This window comes from Notamacropus eugenii, chromosome 1 (assembly GCF_028372415.1).
Source record: "Notamacropus eugenii isolate mMacEug1 chromosome 1, mMacEug1.pri_v2, whole genome shotgun sequence".
In the NCBI taxonomy this organism is placed as follows: domain Eukaryota; kingdom Metazoa; phylum Chordata; class Mammalia; order Diprotodontia; family Macropodidae; genus Notamacropus; species Notamacropus eugenii.
In genome coordinates this window covers 172,897,037-172,919,599 of record NC_092872.1, presented here as the reverse complement: position 1 = coordinate 172,919,599, position 22,563 = coordinate 172,897,037, and the positions used below count along the sequence as shown (strand labels likewise).

Genomic DNA, 22,563 nt, shown 5'->3' with positions numbered 1-22,563 from the left:
TGAGCACCTAAGCAGTAAGCCTAGTCAGAGCTTAATTAAAAGCCAACTTCCCCACAACCCTCAGCTTCTAGATAGAGCTAAGGATCTTCTTTCCTCCTTTACCCTGAACTGAGCCAAAATAAGATTTCTCCATTCTGAAAAACACTGATGTCAGCAGAATCCAGAAGAGTTGGTGGTGTTTCCCTTTCCTCCAGGCCCAGGGCGACTGCGTGGTAATCAGATCATATCTCAACCTCAGTGTATATATATCTTTTGGTGGGCTGGCTTCCTTTCCTTCCTGCAGAATTTCCCTTGCCTGTTGACACAGACATTTTCTTTCCCCCCAGTTATTCAGTCAGCACCTGCTTCTTTGGGCTGGGCCACAGACAGCACTGGTTTCCTGACGGGCCAGATGGCTGATAACCATTTCAACAGCAGACAGAAACCCCATGAAATGTTAGGGTTATTGTCTTCTCCTGTGAGGCTGTAACGTTCCCTGTCCTCCAAGCCCACGTTCACCCCCTCAGTCAGAGAGGATTGGAACCTCAGAAAACAATGCCCAGTTGGTGACCGCCCCACCCTCTTCCTTGTACTTTCCTCCCTTATATGAACAGTTCATTCCCTAGTGCTTATTGGAACAACTCAAGGGTGGGACTAGCCTAAAGGGCCCACGGCAACTGAGTTTCTCAAAACTTATCACTGAATTCTAACTTCCTTGGAGGAAGCGATGTGTCTAATCAGTCTCCTGGTCACTACATCACATCTTAGAGACTCACATTGAACCACTGAGTCAAGTACCGGTTTTCAGTGGTCCCTGTGGGCATGTCTGCCAAAGTCAAGGAATATAACTTGGGATCAAAGCCCCTAGGTCTTTAGAGACTGTCAGGGCCTCCCTGGATCAACTTGGAGGTGAAACTAAAATCCTGTGGTAATCTGTCGGTAAGTCAGATACTATCAGTGCCTAAGCATCTCAGGAAGGGGAGAACAGTCAGTATTTCTGCTTGCTGCCTTATCTATTTCATGCTCTGTGAAGCAAAGGAAGGAGCTCAGCACTCAGAGACAACACACCTAGGCTGGCATTTATCAGTGTGGGACTCAGGCAAATTGCTTTACTTCTTGGATATTATTGAATGTCAAGTCCCCTTATTTCCCCTCAAAAAACCCAGTGGTTCCTTGTTACCTCCAGGATCAAATATGAAATCCTGTTTTTGTCATCTAAAATTCTTTACTACTTGCCTCTTTCCTGCCTTTCCCTGTCATTCACTCTAGGATTCAGCTACCCTGGCATTGTTGTACCCCATACATAATATTCCCGGGGCAGCTAAGTGGAGCAGGGCATAGAGCACTGAATTAGGAGTCAGGAAGACCTGAGTTCAAATTCTACCTCAGATGCTTCCCAGCTATGTGGCCCTCATTTCACCTCATCTCTGGGGACATTGTGAGGATCAAGTGCACTTGTAACGTACTTAGCACAGGGCCTGGCACAAGGTAGATGATTAATTAATGCTTGTTTTCTCCTCCCTCCCACTTCCGGTGCTTGGAATGCTTTCCTTCCACACTTCCACATCTCAGAATTAATTTCCTTCTGTAATACTCTGCACAACTGCTACTTTTTCCAGAAGGTTTTCCCTAGTCCCCTCAAATGCTAGTGCTTTCCTTTCTAAGGTCACCTTCCATTTATTATACAGGCCTTTTGTACGGATATGTCTCCTCCATTAGAATGGATGGTCCTTGAGGACAAGGGCTATTTTTGCTTTTCCGTGTTATACTGATCTCTTAGCATAGCGCCTGGCACACTAGGCACTTACTAAGTGCTTCTTGATTGGCTAAAATGGGTATGTTTGCAAGGAGAAGTAGCACTGCCCAGTGACTAGGGAGTTGACCTGAGGTTCGGGAAGGATTTGGTTATAGTTCTGCTTTCTGACACCCACTAATTGTGCGACTGGACAAATTAGACTATCTCAGAGCTCCAACCCTCTAAGGCTATATTACGGAGGAGGTGCTGGTTAGCACTGGGGATTTCCTCTCTGAGTTACCTACACAAATAAAATTATAGGATGAGACCCCTCAGCAAAGAAAAGAACTACTCCATGCTTATGGGGCTATTTTTTTTTAATCTTAAAAAATTTAATTTTATTAAAACATTTTTCAATTAATAAGCATTTATTTTCTTTCTTCATATCTTCTTTCCTTCTACCATGACTCCCTTCTTCCACATTAGGGAAAAGAAAAATTAGTGAATTGATAGAATTAAAGTGTAGAATGAAATGTAATTTTCATACACAGCCAATGTGGGGAAAAGGGAAAGTGTTTCATTAACTTTAAAAAACTGTGTGAAAGTGAAAGACTATTATTTCTTTCCTGAAAATGCAACTTCCCTAAACACCTGGTCTAGACCAAAAAAATATGAGAAGAGCAAAGGCAAACATACATTTTTTAATAAAATAGGATCACTGTTTTCAGTGTTTTAAAAACATTTTTCTCAAGTGAGATAATATTTGTAAAGGACCTTGATAAGTACTTGTTGGCACATAGTAAGTGCTTGATAAATATTTGCTCTCTTCCCTTTCCCTTCCTTATTTTATACATCTCCATTTCAATATCATCCCCATTAGCAAATTAATAAATGATACACAGTTTTTCTCTTCATTTTCATTTCAAATTTAATCAGACATTTATCAATCACCTCCTATTTGCAAGCTTATAAATTGCAAAGACCAATGCCAAGTTGCCAAGAAAATGCTGAGCTGCATTGGTAAAGGACAGGTAGCTCCCTACACAAATTAAATAACAAAAAGTATACGTCACTGTGCTAGGTGCTGGATACTCGGTATGTTTGCCTTTCTCTAAGTTAACATTCCTAGTTCCTTCTGTATAATCTCAGCACCCATCACTATCCTGGTTGCCATCCTTGACAAAATTTGACAGCTTATGAAATATGAGTGTAAAGAATAGAGAAGAACCGATAGACACATTAAATACTTTCAAGGGTAACTCATTGATCAGCTTTGTCACTGAGATTGAAATTATCATAATTTGGAGAAGCTCATTACAGAGACTTGTTACCTCTTTGATTGAAGGATGATAAATACATGAAAATCACATACTGAGGTACAGATGAGTTACAATCTTCATTGATGGACAAAGTCTCTCAATTGACTAACATATTAAATCCATCATATATCAGCTAAAGGAGGAAAAACATACAAAGAATGAAACCATCTCAACTTTAGAGGATTTTACATTCTAATAATGAAGGCATAAAATACATTTTATAAGTACATGAAAAAGAAATATAAAGAAAATAACTATAAGGTAATTAAGGAGGTAGGGCACTGACGGTGAGTGATAATCCAGAAAAGTTTCCTTAGAAGATGGTTACTGATATGCACACATAGATGCAGAGATAAGGAAGAGAATACCTTCTAAGTATGGAGGCTGGTCAGGACAAAGACCTGGAGATGGAAAATGGAGAGTCACATGTGAAAAACAGAAAGAAGTCCAGTTTGTTGGGATCTTCAAAGAGGGAAAGTAACATACAATGAGGAGTCTCCATAAGACTGAAGAATTAAAGTGTAACAAATGATAAGGATTATTTTTAAATACTTCTTCAGACTGCTTTTATTTGCCTATTAAATTAAAATTGGGCCAGCCCAAGCACAACTGTAAAATCAGCAAACTTTGATATCCCTCGTCTCCTTTTTATGTGCCCTCAGTGGCACCACTCCCCCATGAAGTTAGAGTAAGCCGCTATAGCCAAGAAGTGCATTCAGCACCATGCCCTTGTCAAATCATTTGGGAGGAGTAGGGAAAGCAGATGAGATTCCTGGATGGGGAGGTAGGACAAAGCTGGAAAGCTGCCTCAGATCATGCCGAGGGGTAAACATGAAAGTTATACTGTGAGAAGTCTAAGAGAAAAAAGCAAAAATATGCTTCTTGTTTGTTTTTTTCTGGCCTATCTCATTTAAGAAACATCCTGCTGGAGATCATGGTGGCTGGTGAGGGTCTCTGCCAGATATAGGGATTTGGAAGCACTCCAAGTCCTGGCAATTTCATGCCTCAAATGGGAAAAAGAGTACCATCTAAAGGTACCATCTTTAGAAAAAGTGATCTCAGAAGAAGAGGTGTCCCCCATCACCAGATTGCTCCTGAATTCATTACTATATTTAAACACCCATTTGTGTCCAAGACTTTTATATGAAAGCAAAAAAGGATCTATAATTTGCATCTAACCTTGTCACACTTTCACACAGCCTATGCTGTTGCCAATAACTCTAAAAAGGTTTTCTTAAAGGTTACCCAAAGACATTTCTCTAGTCTCTCCAGAGTCTCTTTGCTTTCTATTTTGGGAGCCATGAAGTAGGAACATTATTTAACCCCTTCTCTATGCCAGAGTACTCTGCCTGTTGTTAATGATTAATGTGCCTACCCCTTGGATTATTGACAACTTTGCTAAGTGCTTTTTCAGTGAGATTGTTGGGAGCAGTTCAGCTCAATAAGACTGTCACATTGAGGGCATTACATCAGCTCTAGTTAATTTCCTACTTAAGAATGGACAAGGTTGAAACTAAGATCAAAGTCAGACCTTCCTCCTGGCATACACACATGCACTTGAACATACACTAAGCTTTCTGAACTTGTTTCAATGCCCTTCCTGTGGTAGGAACCTTTAACTACTCCCCATCACCATTTAACGACAACCCCTATCCACCTCCTGATCTCCAGGACATTCCTCATATGAAATGGACCTGAACAAAAGAAAGTATGTTTCTCTTTGGAAAAGAAGTTACTTGGGGGACACGTGTTCACTGCCTTTTCCATATTTGAATGGATATGAGGGGAAGAGATTTTTTTTAGTCAAAAGGTAAGAATAGGGACCAATGAGTTTTGACTCTGGACAGCACATGAAAAAGTAGAGACCTCACCTTACCAACAAAGGTCCAGAAAGTGAAACCTATGATTGCTCCAGTAGCAATGCATGGCTATGAGAGTTGGAGTATAAGGAAAGTTGAATGCCACAGAACTGACTTTTCCATATTGTGGTGCTGAAGGAGACTTTTGAGAGTCCCTAGGACAGCAAGGAGATCAAATCAGTCAATACTTAAAGAAATTAATTCAAGTTATTCACTGGAGGGTCAAATACGGAAGCTGGAGCTTAAATACTTTAGCTACATAATAAGAAGATGGAGACTCACTGGAAAAGACTCTGATATTAGGAAAGATTGAAGGCAAAAGGAAAAGGGGAAGGCAGAGGATGAGATGGATAGATAGTGTCATGGAAACAACAAATGTGAACTTGGATAGACTTTGAGAGATAGTGGAGCATAGAAGGGCCTGCCATTCTATGATCCATGGTGTGCATGTGTGTGATGAAGGGTCACACGTGATGGAACAATTGGACACAACAAGGATCATTGGGTTTTGACTCAGAAACACTTCACCATCTCCTCTTTTCCCTAGGCTCCTTAGAGGGATTACTGGACACAAGTAGGTGCTGTGGCAAAAGCACTAGGCTTTGAGTTAGAAAACCTGGCTGTGAGTCTTATGTCATTCATTAACCTCACGATCATGGACAAGTCACTGGACCTCTTTAAGACTGAATTTCCCCGTGTGTAAAATAGGAGTGAGATGTAGCAGAGTACATAGTGCAGAGGTTCTCAGCCTGCAATACGTGTTTCTCCAGGGGGTATGAGGAATATTTGGTAAAGAGCTATTATCCAGTTGAAATTAATTAATCTCTATTTTATTTCTAGCATGCATGGACACAGTCAACTCTGTAACTGATTTCTTTTCATAATGAAAAAGGGAGTGTTGTGAGTGTTTAATAAAAGCTAAGACACATAGGGACCAAAAAAAATGTAGGAGCCCTCTAGCTATAACAAAGAGAAATATGGTCAAGAATATGGGTTGAAGTCTTGTGTCTGCGTGACCGTGGGCAAGTTACTAGCCTCAATGTGACCCAGACAACTCTCTAAGACTCCAAGTCCATTAAAATAGGATATTTCTTTACTAGAAATTCCCTAAGACAATGAAATCACACGTCTGGACCAAAATGATTGGGATAGTATTTGTATTATCTGCCACGCAGAGCTACCATAAGGAAAATATTTCATCACCTATAAAATGCTTTATAATGTGAATTATTATCAAATTAAGAGGATTTCTTTCCTGGAAAAAAAATAGAAGGCTTGGGAAATTGTTTTTATCACCCAGCGCTGAATATTCATGTAAGAGATGGCAACAGAATATATGTTGTGCTGTTCTGACATTCTTGTGGAAATCTTATTTTAATCTGATCCAGTCTATTTATTCAGCATCTGTTTAGATGGTAGGTGCTGTGGATACAAAGACAAAACAAAACAAAACAGAAAGAGAGCCTCATCTGGAGGAGGATACATTCTTTTGGAATGCGACAGGATGATGAGCAGGGTAGGCTCTGTCAATTCCACTTATTCTGATGGCTCCAATTCATTTCACTCTTGAAGTTTGGGGTTCCTCTCATCAAATATTGCTGTACAGACTGACAGGCCATCTGGAATAAAGGGACAGGTTGGTAGCTTTTGATATTCTCGCAATTTTTGTTGTTTAGTCATTTTCAGTCACATTTGCCTCTTTGTGACCCCAATTGGGGCTTTCTTGGCAGAGATCCTAGAGTAGTTTGCCATTCCTTTCTCCAGTTTATTTTACAGATGAGGAAACTGAGGCAAACAATGTTAAGTGACTTGTCCAGGGTCACACAGTAAGTATCTAAGGCCAGATTTGAACTCAAGAGGATGGGTATTCTGACTCCAGGTCCAGCAAAAATTCCACAGCTAAGTGGAATACTTGATAGAGAGATGCCTTAAAATCAAGAAGATCTGGAATTTGAGTCCTATCTCTGTGACCTTAGACAAGGAAATTGACCTCTCAGCACTTTAGGCAACCCTCTAACACTTTAAGTTGCACAAAAGGTGCCAATGTGAATTGATACATGCAGTTTCCTCACCTGGAGTTCCTTATACTAATGAAATCACAGGTCCAGTCCCTATTCCTTATCCCTAACATCATCCAGGATTCTTTTCCCCTATAGGATATCCCTGAGATAGCTTATAAAATGACTCCTCAGTACTTTCAAGATTGTGTCACCTTTGGCCTAGATTTTTTCAGGCTGCACTTGGTCTGATCCAGCCACGTTTCCCAAATTGATCTTCTTAAGTGTGATTTCAGCTTCCAGTATAGCACACTAGGGACTGAGGTATTAGAGTCCAAAAAGGGTGGTTTCTGTCAGTTATGATGAAAATGAATTACAGAAACACTGACAGATTTGTTGCATTTTCCATCTATTCATTCATCTATGAATGTTCTTCCTATGAGGCAGATCATCTAGATCTCACACCAAGATTTCTGTAGATTTGTTTTCATTTCCATTTCTTTTAACTCTTGGGTAGGCCCTAGGGATATCTCAACCCCTATTTGCACGTATAGGCTGGTTCCCCAGAGGGTGACTAACTACTTGTCCTCTCAAGATTCTAGGAGTAACCCTAAAGTTTTGGGAGCGGTTTCCTTTCCTTTCTTCTTTATTGCCCATGAGTTACTACGGGTACCTTCCTCTTTGAGTATCCAGCTGATGTAAAAAAAGTGTCAGACAGTTATTCCTCCAAACCAGGGGGATACTCTCCCAGAATGTCCAGGGCAAAGTGGGCTCAACTTAGAGTACATGGCAAAGAACAGAGCTCTTGGTTTCCAGTACTTTTTTATCCTTAGTGAAGTTCTCATGAACAGAGGTGTCAGATCCATGGCCTACAATACCCTGGAGTATTAAAATATAATTGGTAAATAGGTAACAAAGTAAACAAATAACAATAGTTATTTAACATATTTAAATATAATAAACATTTAAATAATTAAATATTCAACATATTTAAATGCAACATATTATAATTATATAATAAAACAATATTATAACAAATTATTATATTTAAATATAATAATTTAAATATGGTAACAATAGTTAACAAATTAAATAAAAATGCAATAAAACATAGATAATATTACATCTTAAAACTAAGTCACTAGGTGGTCCACAGGGATCTTTATGTGTGGTTTCGTGGCTCTTGCTTCCATATGAATTTGACCACACTGCTCATGAAGCTCCCCTTAGACATGATATAGCTTTCTGCTAGGCTCCTCATAGAGTCCTAAAGCTCCCTTTCTCATTGTATTTACCTTGTCCTTGGCTTTCAGTGAAGATATTGCTGTTTCAAGAACACTGCTAGGGAGGGTCAGAGACCAAATGGTGGAGTAGAAAGATGGACCTGTAGAAGCTCCCCCACACAACCCATAAAATACCTGGAAAAAATGACTATAAACAAATTGTAGAGAAGTAGAAGCCACAAAACGACAGAGTGAAAGAGATTTCCAGCCCAAGACAGCCTGGAAGGTCAACAGGAAAGGTCTATTGCACCAGGTGTGGAGTAGAGCATAGGCCATGCACCCAGGCAGAGACAGGACCTGTAACTGGCTTCAAGGAGCCACTGGCAGCAGCTACAATTCCCAGATACCTCAACCCACAAACACCAAAGACAGCTTCAAAGGTCAGGGAGAAAGCTCCTTCACCCAGGAGAAGGGAATATGATCTGGACCACCAATATCAGCCACTGCAGAGGCAGTGTCCATTTTTGGAGCTCTCAGCTTAAAGACCCTGGGAGAACTGAGCCACTGATCTGAATCTCAACCCTGAGTGTGGCCCTGGGGTGAGGAGGAGTGCTGGCATGGTGGAGCTGAAGCTGGCTGTGGAGAGGGAATTCTACTCCCAGATTCTGAGCAGAAAAGTTTTTGGTTGCTTCCAGGCCAGTGCACAGGCCAGGAGAGGAGTAAACTCCTCTCCCTTGATAGTACCACCTTGGGGGAACTGAGACTTTCAGGTCACCAGAGTAGAGTATACCCTCCTCTTGAAAAAAGACTCAAAAGTCAAGTAGCTGGCTTGGAAAATGTCCAAAAAGGGGGGAAAAATGAGACTATAGAAGGTTACTTTGTATTTTCTTCCATTCTTTCAGATGAAGAAGAATAATGCATACCAGCATAGGCTTCTGCATCCAAAACCTCCAAAATAAATATGCAATGGTATCAGGCCATGGAAGAGCTCAAAAAGGATTTGGAAAATCAAGTGGAGGAAAATCAAGTGGAGGAAAACTTGAGAAGAGAAATGAGAGCAATACAAGAAAATCACGAAAAATTAGTCAATAGCTTACTAAAGGAGACCCAAAAGTGCTGAAGAAAATGTTACCTTTAAAAATAGGCTAACTCAATTGGCGAGAAAGGTCCAAAAAGTCAATGAGGAGAAGAATGCTTTAAAAAGCAGAATTAGCCAAGTGGAAAAGGAGGTTTAAAAGCTCACTGAAGAAAATAGTTCTTTACAAATTAGAATGGAGCAGATGGAACCTAATGACTTTATGAGAAACCAAGAAATTACCAAACAAAACCAAAAGAATGAAAATATAAAAGATAATGTGAAATATCTCATTGGAAAAGCAACTGACCTGGAAAATAGATCTAGGAGAGACAATATAAAAAATTATGGGACTACCTGAAAGCCATGACAAAAAAAAAGAGCCTAGATATCATCTTTCATGAAATTATCAAGGAAAACTGCCCTGATATTCTGAACTAGAGGGCAAAATAAATATTGAAAGAATCCATCAATCATCTCCTGAAAGAGACTCAAAAAGAGAAACTCCTAGGAATATTGTAGCCAAATTCTAGAGTTCCCAGATCAAGGAAAAAATATTGCAAGCAGATAGAAAGAAATAATTCAAGTATTGTGGAAATACAATCAGGATAACACAAGATCTAGCAGCTTCTACATTAAGGGATTGAAGGGCGTGGAATAAGATATTCCAGAAGTCAAAGGAACTAGGACTAAAACCAAGAATCATCTACCCAGCAAAACTGAGTATAATACTTCAGGGGAAGAAATGGTCTTTCAATGAAATAGAGGACTTCCAAGCATTCTTGATGAAAAGACCAGAACTGAATAGAAAATTTGACTTTCAAATACAAGAATCAAGAGAAGCATGAAAAGGTAGATAGGAAAGAGAAATCATAAGGGACTTTCTAAAGTTGAACTGTTTACATTCCTACATGGAAAGACAATATTTGCAACTCCTGAGACTTTTCTCAATATTTGGGTATTTGGAAGGATTATACACACACACACACACACACACACACACACACACACACACACACACACACATAGACAGGGAGCACAAGGTGAGTTGAATAAGAAGGGATATATCTAAAAAAAAAAAATTAAGTGGTAAGAGAGGACTATATTGGGAGGAGAACAGAAGAAATGGAATGGGGCAAATTATCTCCATAAAAGAAGTAAGAAAAAGCTTTTTCAATGGAGGAGGAAAGGGAGGAGGTGAGAGGGAAGAAGTAAAGCTTACTCTCTTCACATTTGGCTTAAGGAGGGAATAACATGTTCACTCAATTCGGTATGAAAATCTATTTTGCACTATAGGAAACTAGGGGAGAAAGGGACAAGTGCGGTGGGAGAAATGATAAAAGGGAGGCAAATGGGACTAAACTAAAAAAACTAAAAATAAATAAATAAACATTTGAAAAAAGCAATTTCACTTATTTCCCACAAAAAAAAAAGAATGCTGCTAGGATGCCCACATCTTTCTTCTTATTGTTCAGTTGTTTCAGTTGTTTTCGACTCTTTGTGCCCCCATTTGGGGTTTTCTTGACAAAGATATAGAGTTGTTTTCTATTTCCTTCTCCAATTCATTTTGCAGATGAGGAAACTAAGGCAAACAGGGTTAAGTGATTTGCCCCAGGTCACACAGCTATTAAGTGACTGGAGCCAGATTTGAACTCAGGTCTGTCTGACTCCAAGACTGGTGTTCTATCCATTGTACCACCTAGCTGTCAGGATGCTCATCAGGGAGTCCAAATATTATGATTTTATAGACTCCTCACCCCCAAATGATCCCCTCCTAAGGGCTTAGATAGAACTGCTATCATTGTGAAGGTCTGCTATTGGAAAATGTGATATTCTCAATTAGCTTGCTATTTTTATGTGTGATTCAAAGAATTCTAAAGCACTTCCAGTGTAGCATTATTTTATTTCATCAATGGTTTTCACTCTTCCCAAATTGATTAAGGACTTTTGTTCATTCAGATAGTACCTTTCTTGATTGATTCAGTAGAGGTGTTTCCACTTTATAAAAACACCAGGGCTAGAGCATCTTGATACTGTAATTGGAATAGGGTGATGGTTCGATCAAATCAATCCTCATTCTTACGTTATTATTTTTTGAGGAAATACTACATATTCTCTGCTGTTCTCCTCTGTTCTTTGTATTGTTTTGGCTTGAACCTTTGATTTCATTGTTGTGGGGAACTACCCTTTGAGAAAATTTTGCCATTGCAGATTAACAACAATTTAATAATTATAGTCCTAAAAAGATTTCTGGCTTCCTGAATAGTTTTGTGACTTGTCCAGGGCAATGCAGATAGGCAGGCAATAAGTAAATATTTATTAAGCATGTACTATTTCCAGGCACTGTGCTAAGTTAAAGAAAGGTCAAAAAAATAGGCCCTGCCCTCAAACAGGAGAATGGTTCATAGGTTCTTGGTAGAGACACAAATAAAAGAATTGGTGGAATTGATTTCATGGTACACTCAAGGGCAATAAGAATAATTTTATGGGACCCTTGGGCTTCTTGGCTTGCGGTACTTACAGTAGGTACAGTTTCCTATCACCTCATCCCTAAGCTATTGCAATAACCTGCTGGTTGGTCTTATTAAACTTTATATCCACCTCTTTTATTTAACTGCCAAGATGATTTTCCTAAAGCATAAATCTCCTATTTAACTATAACTTCCCTTTGTCTTGTTTTATCTGTCATGAGAATATCACCTTTGAAGTGATTAAGTTCTTCCAGTAGTAAGTCAATTCACTTATGGGCAAGCACTAATGGTAAGAGTACCTAAAGTCAAGTTCATAGATGGTCTAGATTTGGCTTTCTGATTCTTAATACTCTCTGTTCCCTTTTCCATCATCTTACCAATGGCACCATGGAAGACCATTAGCAGAAGGTAGCTATGCAGGAATGAGGACCACTTTTTTTGTCTCTTTCATGGATTTTCATGGCCAAAGAATTCATCATATAATGACCAACCTACTGGTGAATGGGTTTTTATATACTTAGCTAGATTGATACTTGGAATAAAGACTCATTCTCTTAACAGACTGTTCTCTAAACCATCCAGAGTTTAATCTCCACTGGTATAACCTTCAAGAACCCGTGGTCACCAATGCAAGAGCCTAAAACATTTCCAAAGGACTTGATGCAAAATGCTATCCACATCTAGAGAAAGAACTATGAAATTGGAATGCAGAATGAAACAGACTATTTTCTCATGTGTTGTGTTTTGGTTTGGTTTGGTTTTTTTCACGGTTTCTCGTATTTGTTTTAATTCTTCTATGCAACATGACTAATGTGAAAATGGGTTTAACAGGAATGTATATGTAGAACCCATGTAGGATTGCAAGCCATCTCTGGGGAGGGGGTGGGGGAGGGGGAGGGAGAGAAAATTTAAAACTTGTGGAAGTGATTATTGAAAATTGAAAACAAATAAATTGATTTTAAAAAAAGAACTCATGGTCACCTCCACACAACAATGAAGCATCAGAACAGAACACATTTTGTAAAAGAATTTCACTTTGAGTCACTTGAAATAGATTCTTTCAGGACTGAGGTATTCTACACTTTGTAACCATAGAATGTCACTGGTAGAATTGTATTTTTTTTTAAATGAGCTTTTATGTTGGGAAATATTTTGGAGTCATTGAAACATATAATTGTTTGTCCTTTGTTCTGGAAGAATACCAATTTGACTTGGAAGTGAATTGGATTTAAGTGAGGTAGAGCTTTGAAAAGTCATCAGCCTCACTCTCCCAGAGTCATCTAAGTCCTGTATAGTCATTGAGATAATTGAATGGGGCAAATGCTATCAGAGATATAGAGTAAAATATAATCAGGAGTCATATATTTATTATCTCCAGTATATAAATTGCTTTTATCAGTTATAGTTAGGCTTTGTTGCAAATATTAGGGTATATCAGTACCATATGTTTCTTGAATATCTGAATAATCTATTTTGTATCACTCTCATTTTTTTATATGCGTCCCCTTGAAGAAAAGTTTATACTAATGCTATATTCTATGCTTTTAGACTCATGTCTATCTGAAACAATTTTATTTCATTTCACATTATCTTTATCTAAGCATTTCTAGGCTGGAAGGAGAGATTTCAAATTAGCATAGTCCTCCATGCCCTCTGACATGACTCTCTGACCCAAGAAAATTTCATGGAACATTATTAGCCTTCTTGAAAAACCAAAAGCTGTCTTGAAATATAAGAAAGTCACTATCCAATTACTTCTGAGTCCTTTTCCTTACTCCTGGAGTTAAACAAAGGCTCAGCCTCCTTTCTGTCAATATCCTTGTTCTTTCTCAAGGGAAGAGGGTAGATCCTAAAGCCAATAATTTTAGTTGAACAGGGAAACTTTTGATGTGAACCAAATAAGAGTTAAATTTGATTACTAATCATAACCCATTGCCCTATGAAAAACCTTTTGTTTAAGGAGTTTTCCCAAGACTTTTAGAAAGGATTTTAGAAGAAAAGATCGTTTCCTAATACTTTCAGTTTTATGAAAAGGGAGGCTTTAAATATACTTAGACAATCTCATCTCTTTAAATTTTAAGTCCCTCAAAGACAGGTATTTAAAAGACATCAACTTAACTATGTAGGAAAAACAAATAATATGAATGAAAAATGCTTGTTGTCCAAACTATAACCTATATACAATTAGATGGGTAGCCCATTGGGTTAGTCTACCGCTACAAATATCTAAGATAGATACTTCGCATTGATGAATTCCTTTATTCATTGGACAATCGTTTGTCAAACACCTAGTATGTGCCTAGCACTTTACTAGGCACTGGATATCCAAAGATAAAACCAACAAATCAACCTCTGCTCTCAAGAAATTTACATTCTACTGGGGAAAACAATGTATAGACAGATAAACAAATGTAAAATAACTAATATTAGAGAGAAGACCCTAACAACTGGGGAAATGAGATACAGATGGATAAGGAACAAAGAATATTCTCTTCTTGGTCTTATTACTAATTTTCTAAAGTTCAAAACTACTCTCCTTATTCTTTGAAATTTGGCCTCCAAAGGGCAAAGAACTGAAAACACAAAAACAATAAGTATAACCAATAGACTTGATGAAGATTGAGACATTTTGTGGTAGGATGCAAAAGAACTCTGGATTTGGAATTCAAGGACCTGCCTATCAACACTAGAGGGACCTGGTACAAGTCATTTAAAACTCTCTTGCCTTCAGTTTCTTCATCTATAAATTGAGGGGGTTTGGATGAAGTTCTCTGCTCTACATCTATGATCTTATCATCAAGCCCTCACATCAGAGGTGCTAGTCCTTCCTGCTCAGCCACCCTTAGGTGTACATCTGTCCTCCAACTCTTATTTGTGGCCCCAAGAAGCTGTAGCATGTGTAGCAGACACACCCTGGTAAAAAACCATCTTGGCAGATAGGCTAAACCAGGTTGCAAGTAACTGACAGGCCTCAAAGCCATTAATGAGTTAAAAGCATGTCTACCCCAAACACAAGAAGATCTTCCCAAGCAGAATGGGCAGATGTAAACAATTTGTTGCAGTGGTCATGAAGGCAGCTGAAACAGGTGCTGTGAGACACTGAGAGCTCAGGCAGACACTGAAGATGTGAAGGCTATCCACCTCATCCTGAGCTATCACCAGTCGTCTTGACTTTCATCTTGCCACTGGATTTTGACGACTGGAAGAGAGAGTGGTTGATGACTTTGTGCCACTCTGCCTCATCTAGATCCAATTCACAAAAAAGTCAAAGCATCACTCTGGGATGTCACTAGTCCTCCTTGAGGACTTGAAGGACCGCCATTACCACCACCAGGAGCAACAACATGATCTTACACAAATTTAGGTTATTAGTGAAGACTTGGATTGGTGGCTCTTGACTTCAAGCAAGAATCCACAACTTCCAAATACAATCTCAATGGCTGGAGCTCTCGGTCTTAAATGTTTTAGTTTTTTTCAGCTAGATTTAACTGATACAAAAGATAAGGTACAACAAGGAAGAAAAGAAGAAATTCAATTTCTTCTTGATTAGATTCAAATTTTTTTAGTTGTTAAAAGGTACAATATTATCTAAGCCACTGTAAAATACAACAGACCTACTGAGCATGTTCTATAGGGATTTGGGGGGGGGGGGGATTGATATATCCAATTTAGCAACATCATATATGTGTTATTCCAAGGTGTCTAAAGCATTTCATGAAAACATACTATATGTATGTATGTGTACATACATATACATCCCATTTAATCTTCACTCTACCACAGTGAGGTAGGTGTTACAGATAATATTATCTGTGTTATTCCCCTACTCAAACTTTTTCCTGTCCAGAGGGTGAGACAAACTCCATTGTTTGGCTTTTAAAAACCCTTCATAACGTGGATCAAGCCTCTTCTCTCAGGCTCCTTCCACGTGATTCCCATTCCCATTCTCTCTGATTTAGCTAAAATCCACGTTCCTCCCATATAATGTTCCATTTCCTTTCTTCAGGTATTTCTTTCTATTGCTTCATCTGCTCCCATAGCTAGAACATGTGACCCCTTCAACTCTGCCTTGTGGAATTCCTTACTTGCTTTAAGTAAGTAAGGAAGCTCAAGCACCACTGTCTACACACAGCCTTTTCCTGATCTCCCAACCACTAACACCTTCCTTCTGTAACTCCCTTTATTTATTTACTCATTACTCATGCGTTTATTTATTTGTTCTGTGTATATATACATATCTCCCCTATAGAGGGAAAGAGGCTTGAGAAAAAGGACTGTTTCATTTTGAGTTTTGTGTTCTCAGCACCTAGCCCACTGTTTGACACCCAGTAATGTAAATAATTAATAAATGCTTGTTTATTACTTCCATTTTACAGATGAGGAACTTGAGTTTTGAAGAGGCCTCTTGCCTGTGATTTCATGGCTAGAGGCAGAAATTGAACCCAGAGTTCTCCTGACTCCAACACCAGCTCTTTATCCACAATCCTGTTCTGTTGTCCTAAGTGCTTTATAAATTTTTTAAAAAGCTTATATTTATGGTTTTCCTATTCAGTTTATTTTAAAAGTAGGTTTTTATTGGGTCAAGTTCCAAATGACCTTCAATTTCTACTGTGGTCTATTGAACTATATTTACTTCATAGGATTAGAAGGAACTTTACAGGTCATGGAGTCTGAACATCCTTATTTTTTAGATGAGGAAATTGATATACAAAGATGAGGAAACTGATATGCAAATATACAGAAAGGTTAAGTGGCTTGTTTATGGTCACAGAACTAGTATGTAGGCTATTTTGTTCAGACATGTTTGATTCTTCATGACACTGTATCCCTCTCTCTGTGGAATGTTCTTGGCAAAGATACTGGAGTGGTTTACTATTTTCTTCTCCAGTGGCAAATAGAGTTTAAGTGTCTTGTTGAGGGTCACTCAGCTAGGAAGTATCTGCGTCTAGATTTGAACTTAGGACTTCAGGCCCAGTGCTCTACCTACTGCACCACCTAGCAGCCCCCGAGGCAACACATATTGTTGTGATTTGTCCTTTGTCCTTGAAGAGGACCAGGGCATCTGGGAGATGAGGACACGACTTGCATTGAATTGGATTTGAGTGAGGGAAGGTGGTTCAAAGTTACCAGTCTCCCTTTCTCCTCCAGAACCATCTGGTGCAGTGGCCCAGATATAGATCAGGATGACTAGAGATGGCTCAGGACGCAGTGGCAGACCTTGGCCATTTTAAGCTAAAGTCTTTTCCAGTTCTCACTTTGAGCGAGGCAATGACCTCTCCCCACCTCCTCTTTCCCCCTTCCACTCCTCTCCCTTCCCCTCTCCTCTCCTCTCTTATCTGGAAATAGGGTATCATACCCTTCCCTGAGGGTGTTCTGTCCAAAGGAAGGTAAATTTTGATGGTTGAAACCTACCTAGTTATCTTGGGTTTACTGGCTAGATGACTTTCTCAAAGACCAGGCACTTTACAAATGCTGATTGATTGATTGATTGAATTTAATAAGCATCTGCTAAGATCCTGTTGTGTATAAGGAACTGGCAAGTCACTGGAGATAAGACAAAAATGAAACAGTCCCTCTTCTTACACTCTACTGGGAAAAAAACTATAAATTAAAGAAGCTATAAGCTCACTGTTCACTTAGGATGAACTCCGAACTACTTGGATATTGCAAGAATGTGAAAGTAACCTTGGGTATTTCAGTGAGTAGTAAGAGCTTACATTTGTACTCAGTTTTTAAAGTATACTCATATATATATACATAATAACAGATGACATCTGTATAGTGCTTTTGAATTGGTAAAGCACTATGTAGACATTTTTTCATTGTGTCTCACATGAACCTTTTGAAGTGTGTTCTTCAGGTATTATTGAAAAATGGGAAGGATCTCTTATTTCCCCAGCATGGCTAATTCCCGGTTTGGGAACTCCCTCCTATGACCCAGAGAACAAACCATCTGTGATTTACAATCTTCATTCTAGAGTTTTCCCTAAAGCTCATACAAGAGAGGTGACTTTCTTGGTGTCAAAGGTAAAATTGAAATTTTCCCTGACTCCAAGTCTAGTACTCAGTTGACTACATTATATTGTTTCCCACTCTAAGTATCATTCCCTTCACTTTACAGATGAGGAAAGTGAGGCTTAGAGAGGTTTAGTCATGTGTCCCTGGTCTTTCAGTGAATTACCTAGGACTATAACAGGTCAATTGACTCTTAGTTGTTGTTCAGTCATTTCAGTTGTATTCAGATCTTTGGGGTTGGGGTTTTTTTCAAAGATACTAGAAAGGTTAACCATTTCCTTCTTCAGCTCATTTTACAGATGAGGAAAGTGAGGCAAACAGGATTAAGTGATTTGCCCAGGGTCACACAGCTAGTGTTTGAGGACAGATTTGAACTCAGGAAGATGAGTCTTCCTGACTCCACTGCATCACCTCACTGTCCTGATTTTTAGGCTCATAATCTTTTCATTACAACATGGTGCTTTCCATTTCCTTGCGTGTCCTTTAAATGAGCTATGAATGGACTTTAACTAAACAACTATTCTGATTAGAAGAAGAAACATAAGGGTTTCTGAAAACAATAAACTTAGAGAAATCAAAAACATTTAGCATGCTGAAGGCCCTGACTCATGAAGGAAATAACCCCCTCCAAATCATAAAATATTCTGTGTTAAAAGCGTCTCTAACATACATTTTCAGACATGGCCAATGTGGGAATTTGTTTTGCCAGACTATGCATGTATGTATTGAGGGCTTATTTTTAATTTGTCCAATTGGAAGAGGGAGTGATGGGACAGAGTAATAAAAGAAAAAAAGAAAATGAACAGAAAGGGGAAAAAGAAGTAGAGAATGAGACATAAACAGAGTAACTGTATTATATTCTTGTTTAACTTTATGTATGTATATATATGCATGAAAATATGTAAGTTCATCTGTGCATATTTGTATATGTAATTTCTTTTTAAAAATCTGTATTAATACAAGTTCGGTTTCTTATATGACTCTTCCTTACCTTTTTACCTTGAAATGTTCATGTTTAGTGATGACTGCTAAATTCATAATAAAAAGAAAATGAAGAATTAAAAGTAGTTTCAATTCCTCTTAAAGCCATCATTCCTCTTCTCAACCTACAAGTACACATTTTAAGTACATTTGAGAAATGCTCTCCATCACTGATGAGTTTGATGAAAGAGAAAAAGCCACCAGTCAATGTTGGTCCAACTCACTGGAACAAGTCGCGGTACAATGGAGAGAGTGTTGAACTTGGGACAAGAAGAGCTAGATTCCTATTCTGGTTTTATCTGTCAGCTAGGTGACTTTGGGCTGTGCCTCAGTTTCCTCATCTGACAATCATGATATGTATCCTCTTAGTCACTTAAGGGCATAAATAGAGAAGTAGAAGGGAGAAGTCACCTAGTCTAGCCCTTGTATTTTCCAGATGAGGAAGCTGAGGATCAGAAAGGTTATATGACTCGCCCAAGGTAACACATCATAAGAGATTCAAATCCAGGTCCCCTGACTCCAAAGCCAGTGTTCTTTATCCTCTCATTCATATGGAGTAATGTATGACTGTTAAACTATATTTCTGTGCAGACACACTACTAAATCTCAGGGGATGACTGCATCTCAGTTCCCTAGAACATAAACTAGAGGCTATTGTATATCATTATTTGTAGCTCTTCAACTTTCCTCCAGATTGAGGCTTCTTCCCTCCCTTCAATCCCATTTCTTTGGAAATGCTCAGGCATTTATTTGTAATCAAAGATCTCTATTGGATGCTTACATGCTCCTGTCATCAAAGCTGAGACATCCAGGGACTACCATGGAAAGGAGATGATAAAGGACATTTTGACACACTGAACTCAAAGGCAGTGGCCAGTTGGGACCGGAACACCCATGGGCAAGGCAAGAGAACCGCTATGGAAAGAACACTGCTGAGCCAAGACATTATCTCTGGAAGAGTCCTCTGTGATGGCACCATCCCAGCATCCTCAAGTGGACAGCGTCATTCTCATCCAAAACTTCCAGTACAACTTGTGACACAGCACTGATGATCAGTCACTTTTCTCAGGGCTTAAGCAGATTCTCCAATGAGTCAATAAAGTAACTTTGAACACTTTCAGACGATAGGATTGGGACAATGATATTCATTATTGGCTCCCTCACAGTCCCTGAAGCACTGCCTTCCACAGTAGATGCTTAATAAATGCTTGTCTGAATGAGTGAGTAGATAGAAATATGACTAGTTGTCTGTGCCGTAGTCTTGTGTCAGGGTCTTAGAGCCCCTGGGCTGCTAGGGAGTTCTAATACATAGGCACACCCAATAGTGTTCCAAGAGAATGGCTCAGATGATAACGTCAAGAATGTGAATGATTCAGACCATATGGAAGTGTCATTATTGACAAACATCTTTGATGTTTTCTGTGTCCAAGACTTCAGGCAGTATAAAGCTCCTACCAGGGCACATACAACCCAGAGAAACCAACACTGATATAAAAAACATGCCACCCAAAGAACAAGGCTGCCCAGAGTCACATTTATGTGTTCTCTTAATTTCCTCCTCCCTTCCCTACCCCCTGAACCCCAGCTCTGTACTACAGAATGCTGGGCCAGCCTAAACAGCAGCCCAAAATCTGCTTCTGTCCTACCGCCAGACTCAGAATGGGAGAGAGGTTCCTGCCCTCATCAGGGCTATTAGTAACAGCTGCTGCTGTTCTGGCCAAAGCAACCACCCTGTTTAACCCCTTGTGGAAACACTATGGCTCTTTAAAAGCCAGAAAGGGTAGTGCCATCCATTTTACAGCTACAGGACAGAAAGACCTGGCACATACAGAAGCCCTGCTTAAAAAGAAATTGTCTCAGATGTGACTGTCTACTTGGCTTTTTGAGTTTCAGTTCAGGCCAGTCTTTCTTTCATTCTACAAAGAGAATTCATAAAAAACATCCTCCCAGTCCCCCAGGCTAGCACCCTAGGTGTTATCATTAATTTCTCATTCTCTCTCACCCCCCTCCCTTCCCTGTATCCAATCAGTTGCCAAGTTCTGTCATTTCTACATCTGTGACATAAGCCTCCTCCTCTCTTCTAACACTTCCACCATCCTGGTGCGGGCCTCATCCCCTCATGCCTGGATTATTGTAATAACCTGCTGGTCGGTCTGTGTGCCACAAGCCTCTCACCACTTCAGTCTATCCTCCATTTGGCTGGCAAATTAATCTTTCTAAAATGCAGGTCTGACCACATCACTTCCCTATTCCTTTAAATTCCATTGACTTCCTATTGCCTCTAATATAAAATCGTGTCTGACTTTTAAAAGTCTTCCATAACCTGGTCTCTTCCTACATGTCCAGTTTTCTTATACCTTACCTCTTTCCTTCCCACTCCCCACCATGTACTCTGCAATCTTTGTTGTTTCTTACACAAGACATTCTTTCTCCCAGCTCCCGCCATTTTGACCAACTTCCCCAATGCCTGGATCTCTTTCCCTCCCCATCCCTGCCTCCTAACTTCCATGGCTTCCCTCAAGTCTCAGCTAAAGTCTTGCTTTCTGCAAGAAGCCTTTCTCAGGCCTCCTTAATCTTAGTGCCTTTTCTCTGAGATTACCCCCCAAGTTATTCAGTGTTGAAGTTTCAGAGAAGGAACCAACTAGTAGGACGGAGTTTTTTGGGAATGCCTTCTATTAAGGAAATAATAAGTCCAATCCTTATCTTTAATTATAACTTCCCTAAAAAGTGACTATTTGGATATTGTCTCCCTCATCAGACTCCCTGAGAAGAGCAGGGACTGTTTTGTGGTTGTTTTATTTTCCCCCCTTTCTTTGGGTCCCCAGAATTTAGCACAGTGCTTGGCACATAATAGTCACTTAGTCATAATGAATGCTTGTTGACTGACTGATTCAGTCAGTAGCCTATAAACAATTGACCCAATTCTCCTGCTTCAGTGAGTACCAACTTGCTCATTCTTGGCACTTGTGATTTAGACTTCCCATGAAGGAGAAATGGATTTGGAATTGTTTGAGAGGTGGACCCCTTAAATTCCATTGACGTTTATAAGCCTCTAGCATTAGAGTATCACTCTTTTTAAAAATAAGTATGTGTATATGTATACATATATATGTAAAATATTTTATTTTCCCCCAATTAAATGTTAAGCAGTTTTTTAACTTTTTAAAAAAGTTTGAATTCCAAATTCTGTCCTTCCCGCCCTCCCCCCTCAGATAATAAGCAATCCAATACACTTCACACATGTGCAATCATGTAGAATATTTCCATATTAGTGACAATTTGTGGGATCTAGTATCTCTCTTGTGATGTACTTGTACTCCCCCTGGAAGGAAAGTCAACTTGGGATTGCTAGATATGCAACCCCTATCCCATCAGAACTACACCACCCAAATAACTTATGAAAATGGTGGAAGGCAAAGTTTCACTCTTTGGTACTCCATATCATATCTCAATCTCTTGCTTTAGTTGCAGGGGCTATGTGCTCAATTCTTGGTCCAGAAACTCTTGAGAAGCCTCCAGAAGTCTGAGGTTCAAAAACTTCCATTTTGCCATGTGGCTCTATTGACTATGGCTGTCTTTTCTTGGACTAAGAGATTATGATAGCACTACTCCATGACCGAGTCCAGGAACTTCCCCCACTCTTTAGGAAAGAACATTTACAACGTGCCTTTGCCCCAAGATAACCATTAGTGGTTCCCAGGGGTGGGGGGATCATGTGCACGCACAAGTCAGTCCACAGCAGCCTGACCAGTTAATTCTCAACCAGTGACACTTAAGATGTTGTCATCCTCTATGAGTTGTAAATGTGCACATCCAGGCAATGTCCCCCCGTTCTCTCAGTGGTTGGCCATAGATATACCCATCATAAGATGATTCAAAGTCCCAAACAAATGTTCATAGCCCTGAAAG

At 39.3% G+C, this 22,563-nt stretch overlaps 1 long non-coding RNA gene across 1 annotated transcript in view; it reads left to right on the top strand.

Moving 5' to 3' along the window:
- Positions 1 to 12,216, top strand: part of LOC140510482 (uncharacterized) — a 55,312-nt gene extending 43,096 nt beyond the window's left edge. Inside the window, exon 2 of the long non-coding RNA XR_011969252.1 lies at positions 9,015 to 12,216. This is a non-coding gene — a long non-coding RNA (uncharacterized lncRNA). The remainder of the gene's footprint in view (positions 1 to 9,014) is intronic.
- The last annotated feature ends 10,347 nt before the right edge of the window (positions 12,217 to 22,563 follow it).